This window comes from Rutidosis leptorrhynchoides, chromosome 6 (assembly GCF_046630445.1).
Source record: "Rutidosis leptorrhynchoides isolate AG116_Rl617_1_P2 chromosome 6, CSIRO_AGI_Rlap_v1, whole genome shotgun sequence".
NCBI classification, from domain to species: domain Eukaryota; kingdom Viridiplantae; phylum Streptophyta; class Magnoliopsida; order Asterales; family Asteraceae; genus Rutidosis; species Rutidosis leptorrhynchoides.
The window spans coordinates 274922917-274937981 of record NC_092338.1 but is presented as its reverse complement, the minus strand read 5'-3'; the positions used below and the strand labels follow the sequence as shown (position 1 = coordinate 274937981).

Genomic DNA, 15065 nt, shown 5'->3' with positions numbered 1-15065 from the left:
ATGGAAGACCGAATGAGAGCTAAACGCACTGGCCAAGGTCACGCAATTACTCATCCAGACATTAATGCGCCAGATTATGAAATCAAAGGACAAATTCTACACATTGTGACTAATCAATGAGAATTTAGTGGTGCGCCGAAGGAAGATCCAAATGAACATCTACGTACCTTTAATAGGATCTGCACACTATTTAAAATCCGAGAAGTGGAGGATGAACAGATATATCTCATGTTATTTCCCTGGACTTTAAAGGGAGTAGCCAAAGATTGGTTGGAATCGTTACCTGAAGGGGCGATCGATACATGGGACGTTTTAATTGACAAATTTCTTAAACAATTCTTTCCTTCATCTAAAGCCGTAAGACTTCAAGCAGAAATTGTTACGTTCACACAGAAGCCAAATGAAACTCTATATGAGGCGTGGACAAGATATGGAAAGTTGTTAAGAGGATGTCCGCAACATGGTTTAGACACCTGTCAAATAGTACAAATATTCTACCAAGGATGCGACATCATTACAAGAAAAGACATAGATATAGCAGCTGGTGGTTCGATTATGAAGAAAACCGAAACTGATGCTTACAAAATTATTGATAATACTGCTTCCCACTCACATGAGTGGCACCAAGAAAAAGATATCATTAGATCATCTAAAGCAGCTAGAGCCGATTCTAGCCATGACTTAGATTCCATTTCCGCAAAGATAGATGCTGTGGAGAGACGAATGGAAAAGATGACTAAAGATATTCACTCAATACGAATTAGTTGTGAGCAGTGTGGAGGACCACATTTGACAAAAGATTGTCTCAGTATTGAATTAACAATGGAACAAAGAGAGAATATTTCATACATAAACCAAAGGCCTGGAAATAATTATCAGAATAATTATCAACCGCCAAGACCAATTTACAATCAAAACCAGAATTATAATCGAAATATTCCATACAACAACCAACAAGGTCCTAGCAATCAACAAGTATCCAATAATACTTACAATCAGCAAAGACCTAATTTTCAAAACAAACCACCACAACAAACCGATGATAAAAAGCCAAATTTAGAAGATATGATGACGAAGCTAGTTGAAACTCAAACGCAGTTTTTCACATCTCAGAAACAAACCAATGAACAAAATGCTCAAGCATTTAGAAATCAACAAGCTTCTATTCAAAATCTGGAACAAGAAGTAAGTAACCTAGCAAGGTTAATAGGTGAAAGAAAACCGGGAAGTCTACCTAGTGATACAAATGCTAACCCCCGGAATGAAACAGCTAAAGCTATTACCACAAGAAGTGGTACAACACTTAAACCACCTGAAATACCTGTAACTTCTGATGAAACCATTCCTACTCCACAAGAACCACAACCTGATCAAGATAAGGAAAAAGAACCGGTAGTTGAAAAGATTAATGAAGATAACACAGTTAAGGATAAACCTTATGTTAAACCATACCAACCACCACTTCCTTATCCGAGTAAAATGAAGAAAGAGAAACTTGAAGCCGAGCAATCCAAATTTTTGGATATGTTTAAACAGATAAATGTAAATCTTCCTTTCATTGATGTGATTTCAGGAATGCCAAGATATGCTAAATTCTTGAAAGATCTAATCTCAAATAGAAAGAAAATGGAAGAACTCTCGGCTGTTACTATGAATGCTAATTGTTCAGCAGTGCTGTTGAATAAGATACCAGAAAAACTATCTGATCCAGGAAGTTTCACAATTCCATGTTTTCTGGGTAGTCTTAGTTCAATAGAAGCATTGGCAGACTTAGGTGCTAGTATAAATCTAATGCCGTATTCACTATACGCTAAACTAGACCTTGGAGAATTGAAACCAACCAGAATAAGCATACAACTAGCCGATAGATCAATAAAATATCCTAGAGGGATAATGGAGAACATGCTAGTTAAAGTTGGTACTTTAGTATTTCCAGTAGATTTTGTTGTTTTGGACATGGAAGAAGATTCTCAAGTTCCTCTCATATTAGGAAGACCATTCTTAAACACGGCTAAAGCAATGATAGACGTGTTCGGTAAGAAACTGACCCTAAGTATAGAGGATGAGAGTGTTACCTTTTCAGTTGATAGAGCAATGCAACAACCACAATCTGCAGATGATACATGTTATTATATTCAAACTATAGATGCACATGCAGAATTATTAGAAGAATTTCCAGAATTACAAGGAACATGAGAATGTTCTTTAGGAGAAGGTAATGAACCAATTGATGAAGCTGAAATGTTAGCTACACTTATAGCTAATGGATATGAACCAACAACAGAAGAAATTCAAATGCTAAAAGAAGAAGACAGATATCGATATAAATCATCGATAGAAGAACCTCCGAAATTAGAGTTAAAGCCACTTCCAAACCATTTGGAATACGCTTATTTACATGGTGAATCTGAATTACCTGTAATAATATCGTCTTCTCTTACTGAAAATGAGAAATCACAACTCATTTCTGTGTTGAAAGCTCATAAACCAGCCATTGCATGGAAGATTCATGATATTAAAGGAATAAGTCCTTCGTATTGCACACATAAAATCCTTATGGAAGAAGGTCATAAAACGTATGTGCAACGCCAACGAAGACTAAATCCTAATATGCAAGATGTAGTTAAGAAAGAGATTATTAAACTGCTAGATGTAGGTTTGATATATCCAATTTCTGATAGCCCATGGGTAAGCCCAGTTCAATGCGTGCCTAAGAAGGGTGGCATGACTGTCATTACAAATGAGAAAAATGAGCTTATTCCTACTAGGACTATAATAGGATGGCGTGTATGTATTGATTATAGAAAATTAAATGACGCCACCAGAAAAGATCACTTTCCCTTACCTTTCATAGATCAAATGTTGGAAAGATTAGCCAGAAATAGTTACTATTGTTTTCTAGATGGATTTTCCGGATATTTTCAAATTCCAATAGCACCCGAAGATCAAGAGAAAACCACATTCACGTGCCCTTATGGTACTTTTGCTTAAAAACGCATGCCATTTGGACTTTGCAACGCCCCTGCAACCTTTCAAAGGTGTATGATGGCGATTTTTCACGACATGATAGAAGAATGCATGGAAGTATTCATGGATGACTTTTCAGTCTTCGGTGATACATTTAAATCATGTCTAGTTAATCTGGAACGAATGCTAATTAGATGCGAAAAATCAAATCTAGTACTTAATTGGGAGAAATGCCATTTCATGGTTAAAGAATGCATCGTTCTTGGACATAAAATTTCAAAAGAAGGAATTGAAGTGAATAGAGCTAAAGTAGATGTAATTGCTAAACTTCCACATCCCACCAATGTTAGAGGAGTTAGGAGTTTTCTAGGGCATGCCGGTTTTTACCGACGTTTCATAAAAGATTTTTCTAAAATTGCCACTCCTATGAATAAACTCCTAGAAAAGGATGCGCCATTCATCTTTTCAGATGAGTGTATCAAATCTTTTAATATTCTTAAAGAGAAACTCACTAATGCACCGATCATGATAACACCAAATTGGAATCTACCATTTGAACTAATGTGCGATGCAAGTGATTTTGCAATGGGAGCCGTTTTAGGACAAAGGATTGAAAAACGATTTCAACCTATATATTATGCTAGTAAGACGTTACAAGGAGCACAAACGAACTATACAACTACTGAAAAAGAACTCCTTGCTATTGTCTTTGCTTTTGACAAATTTCGATCATATCTCGTTCTAGCAAAAACGGTGGTCTATACCGACCATTCTGCTCTTAGATACCTATTTTCAAAACAAGATGCTAAACCAAGATTAATCCGTTGGATCTTACTCTTACAAGAGTTTGATATTGAAATCCGAGATAAAAGAGGAGCAGAAAATCTCGCCGCTGATCATCTTTCTCGTCTTGAAAATCCCGAATTAGAAGTTCTAAATGAATCAGCCATACAAGACAACTTTCCTGATGAATATCTATTGAAGATAGATTATAAAGAAATCCCATGGTTTGCAGACTATGCAAGCTACTTAGTTTGTGGATTCCTTGAAAAAGGATTATCGTACCAAAGACGAAAGAAATTCTTCAGTGATATAAAACACTATTTCTGGGAAGATCCACATCTGTTTAAAAGTTGTCCCGATGGAATAATACGCCGATGTGTATTCGGAGATGAAGCTAGTAAAATATTAAACCATTGTCACACAGGACCAACAGGAGGGCATTATGGGCCTCAACTAACAGCAAGAAAAGTTTATGAAGCTGGATTCTATTGGCCTACAATTTACAAAGACGCACACCTTCTTTGCAAATCCTGTGATGCATGTCAAAGGGCCGGAAAAATAAGTCAACGTGATGAAATGCCACAAAATGTCATCCAAGTATGTGAAGTATTTGACATTTGGGGTATTGACTTTATGGGTCCATTTCCAAAATCTAATAATAATCTATATATACTCGTAGCCATTGATTATGTATCTAAATGGGCGGAAGCACAAGCTCTCCCAACTAACGATGCACGAGTTGTAGTCAACTTTTTAAAACGTCTTTTTGCAAGGTTTGGAACACCGAAAGCTTTAATAAGTGATCGGGGTACTCATTTCTGTAATAATCAACTTGAGAAAGTTCTTAAAAGATATGGAGTAACTCATAAAATCTCCACCGCATATCATCCACAAACAAGTGGACAAGTTGAAAATACCAACCGAGCTTTAAAACGTATTCTAGAGAAAACCGTAGGATCAAATCCGAAGGAATGGTCCATTAAATTGGAGGATGCACTCTGGGCTTTTAGAACAGCCTACAAAACTCCAATTGGAACCACACCTTTTAGACTTGTTTATGGAAAAGCATGTCATCTTCCAGTAGAAATTGAACACAAAGCATTTTGGGCTTTGAAGACATGTAATCTTGATTTACATGAAGCCGGACGTCTACGATTAAGTCAACTAAATGAATTAGAAGAATTAAGACATGAAGCATACGAAAATTCGTTAATCTATAAAGAAAAAACGAAGAAATGGCATGATAAAAGAATCAGAAGTTCAAAAGAATTTAAAGAAGGAGACAGAGTTCTTCTTTTCAATTCACGATTCAAGCTATTTCCTGGAAAATTGAAATCAAGATGGTCTGGACCATTCATAGTCAAAAGAGTTTTCCCATACGGAACGATAGAATTGATAAATTCAAATGGGATTGAATTTAAAGTTAATGGTCACAGAGTTAAACATTACATACATGGTCCGATGGAAGTCGACAACGAAGTTAATCACAATTTCGACACCACAGCTAACTAAGTGTGGGGAGAATCAAGTCTTTAAAGGATAATATGTATTTCTGTTAGAGTTAGATTGTCTGTTTTCGTGTAGTTCTCGAAAATGGAACCCGAATGGTCTTTCCCTAGCAGACCCTAAAGAACTAGTCTTCTCCCCCCATTCTGAATTTTTATTTTTTTTAGGTTTTTACAAAATGAAGACTGCCTGTGAACTAAACCATGGTCTAATGCTACACGCTTTGATCACTAAACGTAATAATGACATACTACCGAGCGAATTAGTATCAGTAATCAGAGAAAGAATGGACGGAGTTAGAAAAGAATCCAGATGCGAAGATAATAAGTTACAATTTGGTAAAGGAAAATCAAAATCCGCAGCGAAAAGAAGAGCACGACACCTAGAAAGATGTCACAAATGCGGAAAATGGTCACATGGAGGTAAATGTTCAAATAATCAAACCTATTCAAATACCGAATTTGTTACTTTATGCAGAGACGGACCGTTCATATGTTTAGAAGAAAAGACACTGAATGCTCGAGGTTACGCCTATGTAGCCATGGAAAATCAATTAAACCGACTATCTTATGAATGGGATAGATCATATAACTAAGAAATCTATTTCACAGGTATGTATGTACAGTTTTTATTTTTATTTTTATCTTTAACCTTTTGATAATAAACGCTAATTTGTTCGCTAAAAAGTATTAAATTGGTATTGAATAAAATTAGGTTTGGCGACCGAAATTATTGATATCATTCAAAAATTTATTACATCACTGCGAAATTTAACGTTTATTCTTAAGGTATAAATATCTTTAATCAATCAACCCAAAATATTTTAAAAATTCGTCATGAGTTAAATTAGGTCTTGGAACCGAAATTACTTTACCGAAAAGAGGGGCGCATATTTTTGATAATATTTGATTGATTAAAGTGGGATAAAAAGACAAAAAGTTTTTTAATTTTATTTTTACCATATTTTTAAAATTAATATTTAAATCTTAAATTAATATTGTAAACTTTATAAAAACAATATATTTAAAATTGTAAATATTTGAAAAATTAATATAAGTTTAGTATGAATTTATAAATTTTTAAATTAAGTTTGGTGTGAATTTTTAATTTTTAAAATATTAATTTTTAATTTTATGCATTTCAAATTTTAAGTTTGGTGTGAATTTTTAATAATAATTTTGAATTTTATATTTAAGTTGTGTGAATTTAAAAACAAAAACTTACTTTATCTCATTAAGTTAAGAATATGATTTTTAAAATTCGTCGTAAGTTGAAGACTAGGTCTTTGAACCGAAATTGCTTTACCCAAGGGAGGGACGAGAACTTTTATTATCATTATTTTTAATCTTATTGATTTAAAGTATGCCAAAAACATTAAAAAACCCAAAAATCTTAGCTTTTAAAACAATCGCTACAAAAAGACAAATTTTAAAATTTTGTCGAAGGACGGACTAGGACATCGATCCGAAACGGCCTCGTCCTAAATAATAAGGGAAACAAAATTTTAAATTGTTTTAATAAGTTAATGATTATAAAAAAAAAAAAAAAAAAAAAAAAAAAATACTCCGCGAGTCGCGGAGTTTGGAGGGTAAATCCCCGCGACTCGCGGGAGGACCGGATTACAGAAAAAAAAAAATAAGAGCTGCAACAGCTCAGTTTCACACTCCACACCCAAAAATACTGCGAACATAACCCCGAAAAACCACCCAAAACACCCCAAAATCCCAATTTTTAACCGTTAATCACCAAATTTTTTGCTAAAATCATGTTGAGAAGGATGCTATCTAAGAATTACTCAAGAAAAACGGTAAATTTCTACACCTAAACACCATTTAATCCGAAATTTGGTGTTCTTGAGCTATTTTTTTCCCCAATTTGATTTTGATGCTTTTTAGTGTAATTATGCTTAAATTGTTTATGTATTATGCTTGTATAACCTAGATTGATGCTGTTTAACATGATTAGAAGCCTTAAACTTCAAATTTTGAGTAATCTAGGGTTTGTGTTCTTGAGCAAATTTGGGGCTTTTTGATATAAACAGTTTATGGCCGATTTTTGTCATGAATTGTTGCTAAATTAAGTAGTGTAACATGTTTAGGTAGTTAAATGATCCAAACTTTGAGCCTAAACATGATTTTGAGAATTAAAGTGGACTTTTTCAAGTCTAAAATTCATGAACTTGATTTTTGAAAGATAATGCCATTTGAGACTTGTTTAATTGCTAGTAATGATTATTTTGACATATTATTTGAGTTGAATGCTTATGAACTTGGCGAACATTTTCGTATATGCTTATTTGAAAAAGTGTAGATTTGATGAAAATATGAAAATGAGCTTAAGTTTGATATAAATTGATAATGTCATTGTAATTATTTTGATTGATGATTTTGCTGACACTAATGCATATTTGGATGCACAAAAATTGTGTTTAATGTGTTTTGCAGAATGAAAGGGGTGAATCTTCATCCCAAGCCCGCAATGCTCCTGCTGAGAATTTGGAACAACAGGAGGTGGATAACTACTACAAGCAGGATATACCTCATCCAGTCATGACCTTTTCCGATATGCACTTGGAAGAGTTGCACCCGAACCTGAGATTTGACAGACTTTGGATAGATTATCCAAAATATCAAAGGGGTTTGCATACTCTTCATTCTAAGGTTGTTGAGGTACCGAGGGTCATAGAATGGGGACCCTTAGAAGCTGTAGAATTGGCCGGGCCAATTAGGGAATTACTTGTACAGAGGTATGGTAATTCTTCTTTTAATGACTGGGTATGTTTATTCACCATACGTAGACCTGTATATAAAGTATGGTGTGAAGAATTGTTATGTAGTATAGAGTTGAATGATCGGGTAGCTAGTTTAACCTATCGTTCTTTTATTAGATTTTTGTTAGGCGGTTCGATGCGCCACATGTCTTTACTGGACATGGCTCAGGCTTTACGTATATATACGCCTGAGGAGTTAGCGTCTGCCGATTGTAGAGGATTGATACTAAACGGTAGAAAGATAGATGAAAATTTTGATACACACGGTGTGTGGAGTCAAATGACAAGCCATCACCGTTTCAAAGGGGGAAATTACTCTTATTTGGATATAGATAGAGCCGAATTAAGAGTGATACATAGGTTTTTAGCTAATTCGATTACACAAAGGGGTAAAAACAAGGAAAAAGTAAATGAACAGGATTTGTTTTACCATATGTGTATTCGAGACCCACAAAGCGCTGTAAGTATACCATATTGTGTGGGTTATTATTTATCAGCTATGGTTCGGGGGATGCGACCACATAGCATAATAGGAGGTGGTATTTTTATTACTTTGATTGGTGAATATCTCAGTGTGGATATAAGTCGGGGGGGATTATTACTAGAAGAGCTGGAACCCCGCGATACTATAGGTTTAAATGTATACCATGGTGCGAAAGTTTTGAAGAGGCGAAATAACGCCGTAGTACGATACCATGGTAGACATCCACAGGTGGAGAGAAACCAGCAGCAAGGTAATGTAGGAGGGGGGAATGAGATGCAAGAAATGCATAGGTTTATAGCTTCTCAGGAATACGAAAATGCTAGACAGAGAGCATTTGAAGATTGGCAAGTTCATCAGAACCAAATCATAGCTCATTGCCAACATATAGGTAGAAACTATATTCCTACACCAAAACCCATCTTCCCTCCTTGGTCTATAGAGATGCAGCCACCATATCCTACGTATGACCCTGCCGAAGCATTCTATAGCACTTATGGTTATGCCTGGAACCCCTATTGGTACCAATATCATCCTTAGTTTACTTATTATTTTTTATTATTTTGTAATTTGTAATTATTGATACGTTTAATACTTTTGTTAATATTGTAATCATTTTTATAATTATCTAACTTTTATTCTTAGATTTTAATAATTTTTGAACGTGGGGTAATATACCAAACTTCAAAAATATGTATATATGTTTGCAAGTTTATCTTATGTACACAACAGGGTAAAACAACGCATTTTCAAAGACTGGCATTAAGTTCAGCAAAAGCAACTAATTTTGACGACAAGATGCAAAATATATGTGAAATAACAACAAGACGGAATGAACAAATGATGTGCACCATTTATCATTCAGCAAACAAACGCCAATATATTTGGAAACTTTGGTAAAATTTAATCATTTTCACACTAATCACCCTCAATAATTTAAATTGTTACTGATTTCTTGCAAATGAGGGCATTGCAAGATCTTAAGTGTGGGAAGGGGATAAATTCTTTCGGATTTTAAAAATTTTTACTTTATACACTTGGTTACCATTAAAAATACTAGTAAAGCAGTAGTTGTATTAGAATCTAGTGCTCTCGGATAAAAAAGAACAGCCCTAGTCTTATATACTGACTACCCAATTCTAGTAAAATTTTTCAAAATTTTTAATTAAATGAATTCAAAATCATGTTTATACATATTTATGAACGATAAAACTAGGTTTTAACACCGAAATTATTGTTACCTCGGAAAGGACATAAATTAAGAAACAAACTAAAATGTTAAAATTCATTTAAAATGGAATAGAGGACGATAAAAAGGAAAATAAAAGCCAAGTGTGGGAAAATTTACCAAGTAATCTTAAACATATGTCACATATATCTGTAACAAATAACTGAAAATACTTTTGCTTTGGACTAAACTAAACTGTTTTACCCGATGAAAGAAAAGAAGAGATGGATCTACACGATGAATCAATTCCATCATTAAAAGGAAGTAAAGTCTTCCGAAAAAGACACGCGCTTCTTGATTTAGGTCATGAAGTTGTCGTCCAGACCAGCTGTAGGTTGACGAAAAATCTAGAAAAGTCATCACTAAAATCAGCAGGAAATCCACGGACCTCAGCATTAAACAGGGTCGCCAAGTGGTCAGATTTATCCTAACCATGAGAAGGATTTATCTCGTACAAAGGGGGGGCACCGTGCAAATTAGCTTGATAAGACTAATGAATCAGATCCCCAGAAAGGATAATCTCCTTAAAGATTAAAAATCAGCTTTTAAGACTGATATTACTCAATCCTAGAGATTGACCTTAAAGATTGAGAATTACAAACTCATGGAATTCAATGATATCTAAACTCGAGCTTAAACGAGAAAATATTTTGATAAAAATTACAAACCGATTTGTTTTCTGAAAACCCTATTTTCAATGCGTTCATTACCATTGAACGTAAAATCCTAGGAATTCACCTGGAATTCATTAGGTCACCTGAACTAAATCGGGTGTCAACCGTAAGAACGGTGGTTGCATAGTGGTCAAAGACAGGACCTTGTGCCAGACTGAAAAATTATAAGGGTCAGCTTTACTATTGCTCCTACCAAGGATAGTAATTTCGTCCGACACGTTATAGACCATAATCAAAAGCATGTCACGGGACATTGCCTTAACAGTTGGTTCAACGCTTTCCTTTACAACCGGACGGTAGTTTGCCGAAAGGTAATATACGGAACAAGTAAACTGGACGTGTTGCTCTCCTAATACAAGGTTAGCAAGTGGGTGACACAAAACAGCAAGTTTTGAGCTAAAATTTTCAATTCTGAAACCCACCAAACCCACAAAAATATTTTGCAAACACCGGTAAAGGGTTATTCCGGAAAACTTATCTAGGGTAAAAACTAGATTTCAAAAGATCAAATGTTTTCATAAAGATCCAATTTCCTTAATGGATCTAAATTTTTATAGTCATGTGGGACTGTAAACCATATCGTTACTACCATTGTTTATACCGCCGTATAGAAATCACTGATGTACAAAGTGTGAAGAATAAAGAAGTGATTCTAGTATTTCAAGACGATATTGCTTGAGGACAAACAACGCTCAAGTGTGGGAATATTTGATAATGCTAAAAACGAACATATATTTCATAGCATTATTCCTCAAGAAAGACAAGCTTTTAGTTGCAATTGTTCTATTTACAAGTAATATTCGTTTAAATAATAAAAGGTGAAGACAAAAGACAGATTCGACGAATTGAAGACGCAAACGACCAAAAAGCTCAAAAGTACAAAAGACAATCAAAAAGGTTCCAATTATTGATAAGAAACGTCTCGAAATTACAAGAGTACAAGATTCAAAACGCAAAGTACAAAATATAAAATTGTACGCAAGGACGTTCGAAAATCCGGAACCGGGACCAGAGTCAACTCTCAACGCTCGACGCAACGGACTAAAAATTACAAGTTAACTATGTATATAAATATAATATAATATATAATTAATTATATTAATTATATATATATTATATATATATATATTATAAACCGTCGGCAGAGAAAGACTCCAAGGGTGTGAGCTGTAAATACATCCTCCGCGACTCGCGGAGTTTGAAGAGGATTTTGCCGCGAGTCGCGGAGCCCTAAATTTGAAAACTGCCTATAAAGCCAACCGAATTCTGATCAAAATTATCAATCTATTTCTCTCTTCTCTCATATATACGTAAAATATATATATATATAATTTATATTTTAATTTTAATTTTAATTATAATTCTAATAATAAGGGTATGTTAGCGAATGTTGTAAGGTGAAATTCTATCCGTGTAACGCTACGCTATTTTTAATCATTGTAAGTTATGTTCAACCTTTTTACATTAATGTCTCGTAGCTAAGTTATTATTATGCTTATTTAAAACAAAGTAATCATGATGTTGGGCTAATTACTAAAATTGGGTAATTGGGCTTTGTACCATAATTGGGGTTTGGACAAAAGAACGACACTTGTGGAAATTAGACTATGGGCTATTAATGGGCTTTATATTTGTTTAACTAAATGAAACTTTGTTAATGTTAATATAAAGATTTACAATTGGGCGTCCCTATAAATTACCATATACACTCGATCGGACACGATGGGCGGGGTATTTATATGTACGAATAATCGTTCATTTAACCGGACACGGGAATGGATTAATAGCCACTAGAATAATTAAAACAGGGGTGAAATTACATTCAAGGGTAATTGGTGTAATTGTTAACAAAGTAGTAAAACCTTGGTTTACACGCAGTCGATAACCTGGTGTATTCATTAAACAAAGTATTAAAACCTTGTTACAATTCGAATCCCCAATTAGTTAGAATATTTAACTTCGGGTATAATAATAATTTGACGAGGACACTCGCACTTTATATTTATGACTGATGGACTGTTATGGAAAAAAACCAGACGGACATATTAAATAATCCAGGACAAAGGACAATTAACCCATGGGCATAAAACTAAAATCAACACGTCAAACATCATGATTACTGAAGTTTAAATAAGCATAATTCTTTTATTTCATATTTAATTTCCTTTATTTTATATTTAATTGCACTTCTAATTATCGCACTTTTATTTATTGTTATTTAATCGCACTTTTAATTATCGTACTTTTTAATTATCGCAATTTTATTTTATCGCACTTTTATTATTCGCAATTTCATTATCGTTATTTACTTTACGCTTTAATTTAAGTCTTGTATTTATTTTATATTTTACATTAGGTTTTAACTGCGACTAAAGTCTTAAAATCGACAAACCGGTCATTAAACGGTAAAAACCCCCCTTTATAATAATAATATTACTTATATATATTTGTATTTTTATAAAAGTAAACTAATATAGCGTTGAGCTTTGTTTAAAGATTTCCCTGTGGAACGAACCGAACTTACTAAAAACTACACTACTGTACGATTAGGTACACTGCCTATAAGTGTTGTAGCAAGGTTTAAGTATATCCATTCTATAAATAAATAAATATCTTGTGTAAAATTGTATCGTATTTAATAGTTTTTCCTAGTAAAAATTAATAGTATTTTATACCCCTCTGCTTTGACATCAGGTGGTTTGGGTAATATTATAATTTATATTATCGTGTAATTATAAAAAGGGTAAGACCGTTATAATTTTGGTTTTAACGAAAGTAAAAACTGGATTAAATCTCAATTTAAATAATCGGAGTATAATTTAATTCGCTAAAACGAGATCGAAACGAAAGTTATATTTAATTTTTGTTAGTTAAATCTTTATAAATCGGAAGATTAATATAAGGATATATATTAAAACATCATAATCGGACTTAAAAACAATCCATAAATCCAGAGGGGACATATTTTAGTAGCCACTACTTTACCTTATTTTAAATCTCACCAATTTCACTTATTGCCATATCGTAAACTTAATTTACTTTTTATATTTCCATGAAAAACCTTATTCCTTTTATTTTGTCAAATTAGTATAAATTGTATTTTTATTGTCGTTATTTTAGTTATTTCGTTTTAGTTAAATTTAAATTCCGTTCAATTAAGTGCTAAATCCTAATCCAAAATCCCCATTTTAATTAGTTTAACTTTTAGTGATTAAAACCTTGAAAACTCAACCTCCCTGTGGAACGAACCAGATTTACCAAATAAACTATTACTATACGGATAGGACAAAGTTGTCTATATGTGTGAAATCAATCCGAAATCATAAGAATGCTATATAATCACAACCAATTCGTGTAATAAATTCAATCTAAATCTGAGAAATATAAAAGGATATGATCTTCAAGCACATTAACTTTTTGGCGCCGCTGCCGGGGAAAAAGTTGGCAGTTAAATAAATAGATAATTTTTCTGATTCGTAGTAATAGTTGAATTTGTACGTGGACTGGGTTATTGGAGCCAAAAAGTACCCAATTATATTGGGACCAAACGAATCATGCCCCTCTATTGCATCTTTTGGCTATTCAAAACGTGGGCAAAATCAGAAGGAAAATCTATTTGTTCAAAGGTTTTTATCATTGTTTTTAGTTATTCGATCCTTTCGTGAAAATTCATTTTCAAGAAAGTTCAATGTTCATACACTTAGTGAATAAATTCTTCAAGACTACATACAATTTTGTAATTGTATGACCCGTTCAGGAAATCCTAAACTCGTTGCACTTAATCCAGAACCTGAAAGAAACTTGAACAAAAGATTAAAACAAGAAAAACAAAAAAGATTAGGTAGTACTAGTCAATCGAAAACACCGAAAAATATCAAAAAACAAGTAGGAAACACTAGTGGTCAACCAGAAATCAAAACTAAACCTGAAACCATCGTCATTAAAGAAGAAATGGCTGAAGTAACACCTGATCCAAATGATCTACCGATGTGGAATACCAGACAAGCTGTTCCCCCTCTCGCACTTGCACCTATAAGAAGACCTAAAATTGAGGCTGAAAACTAGGAAGTCAAGGGGCAGTTTATGCACATGGTACGTGAAAACCAATTCGACGGAAGACTTAATAACAATCCGATAGAACATTTAGAAGCTTTTAAAGATTTATGTGAACTGTACAAAAACAAAGATGTTTCTTCAGATGCATTTAAGTTAAGAACTTTTCCATACTCGTTAATCGGAGACGCAAAAACATGGTTGAAAGCATCAAAACCTGATTCTATCACAACTTTTAACGAATTAAGAGAAAAATTCATTACCAGATTTTTCCCACCGGCAAAAGCCGAAAGACTTAGAACTAAAATCACCACTTTTAAACAAAAGTCGGATGAAACTCTTTATGATGCATGAGAAAGATTAAAAAGAATGTTACGAAATTGTCCGCAACATGGATTGCAAAAAAGGCAAATAGTACAAACTTTTTATCGTGGTATTGATGAACATACTCGTGGTATATTAGATTCCTCCGCTGGAGGAGTATTTATGTACAAATCACCAAATCAAGCGTATGACATGTTAGAAGACATGTCAGTTCATACTTTTGAATGGACACTGTCTAGAGATCAACTACCTAGAAGGACGGTGGCAAGCCTTGAAGAA

At 33.7% G+C, this 15065-nt stretch overlaps 1 non-coding gene across 1 annotated transcript; it reads right to left on the bottom strand.

The window, feature by feature from the left end:
- Positions 1-14753: 14753 nt before the first annotated feature.
- On the bottom strand, positions 14754-14860 carry LOC139856506 (small nucleolar RNA R71). Its single transcript, XR_011761983.1, has one exon. It is a non-coding gene; the product is annotated as a small nucleolar RNA R71 (small nucleolar RNA).
- Positions 14861-15065: the final 205 nt, after the last annotated feature.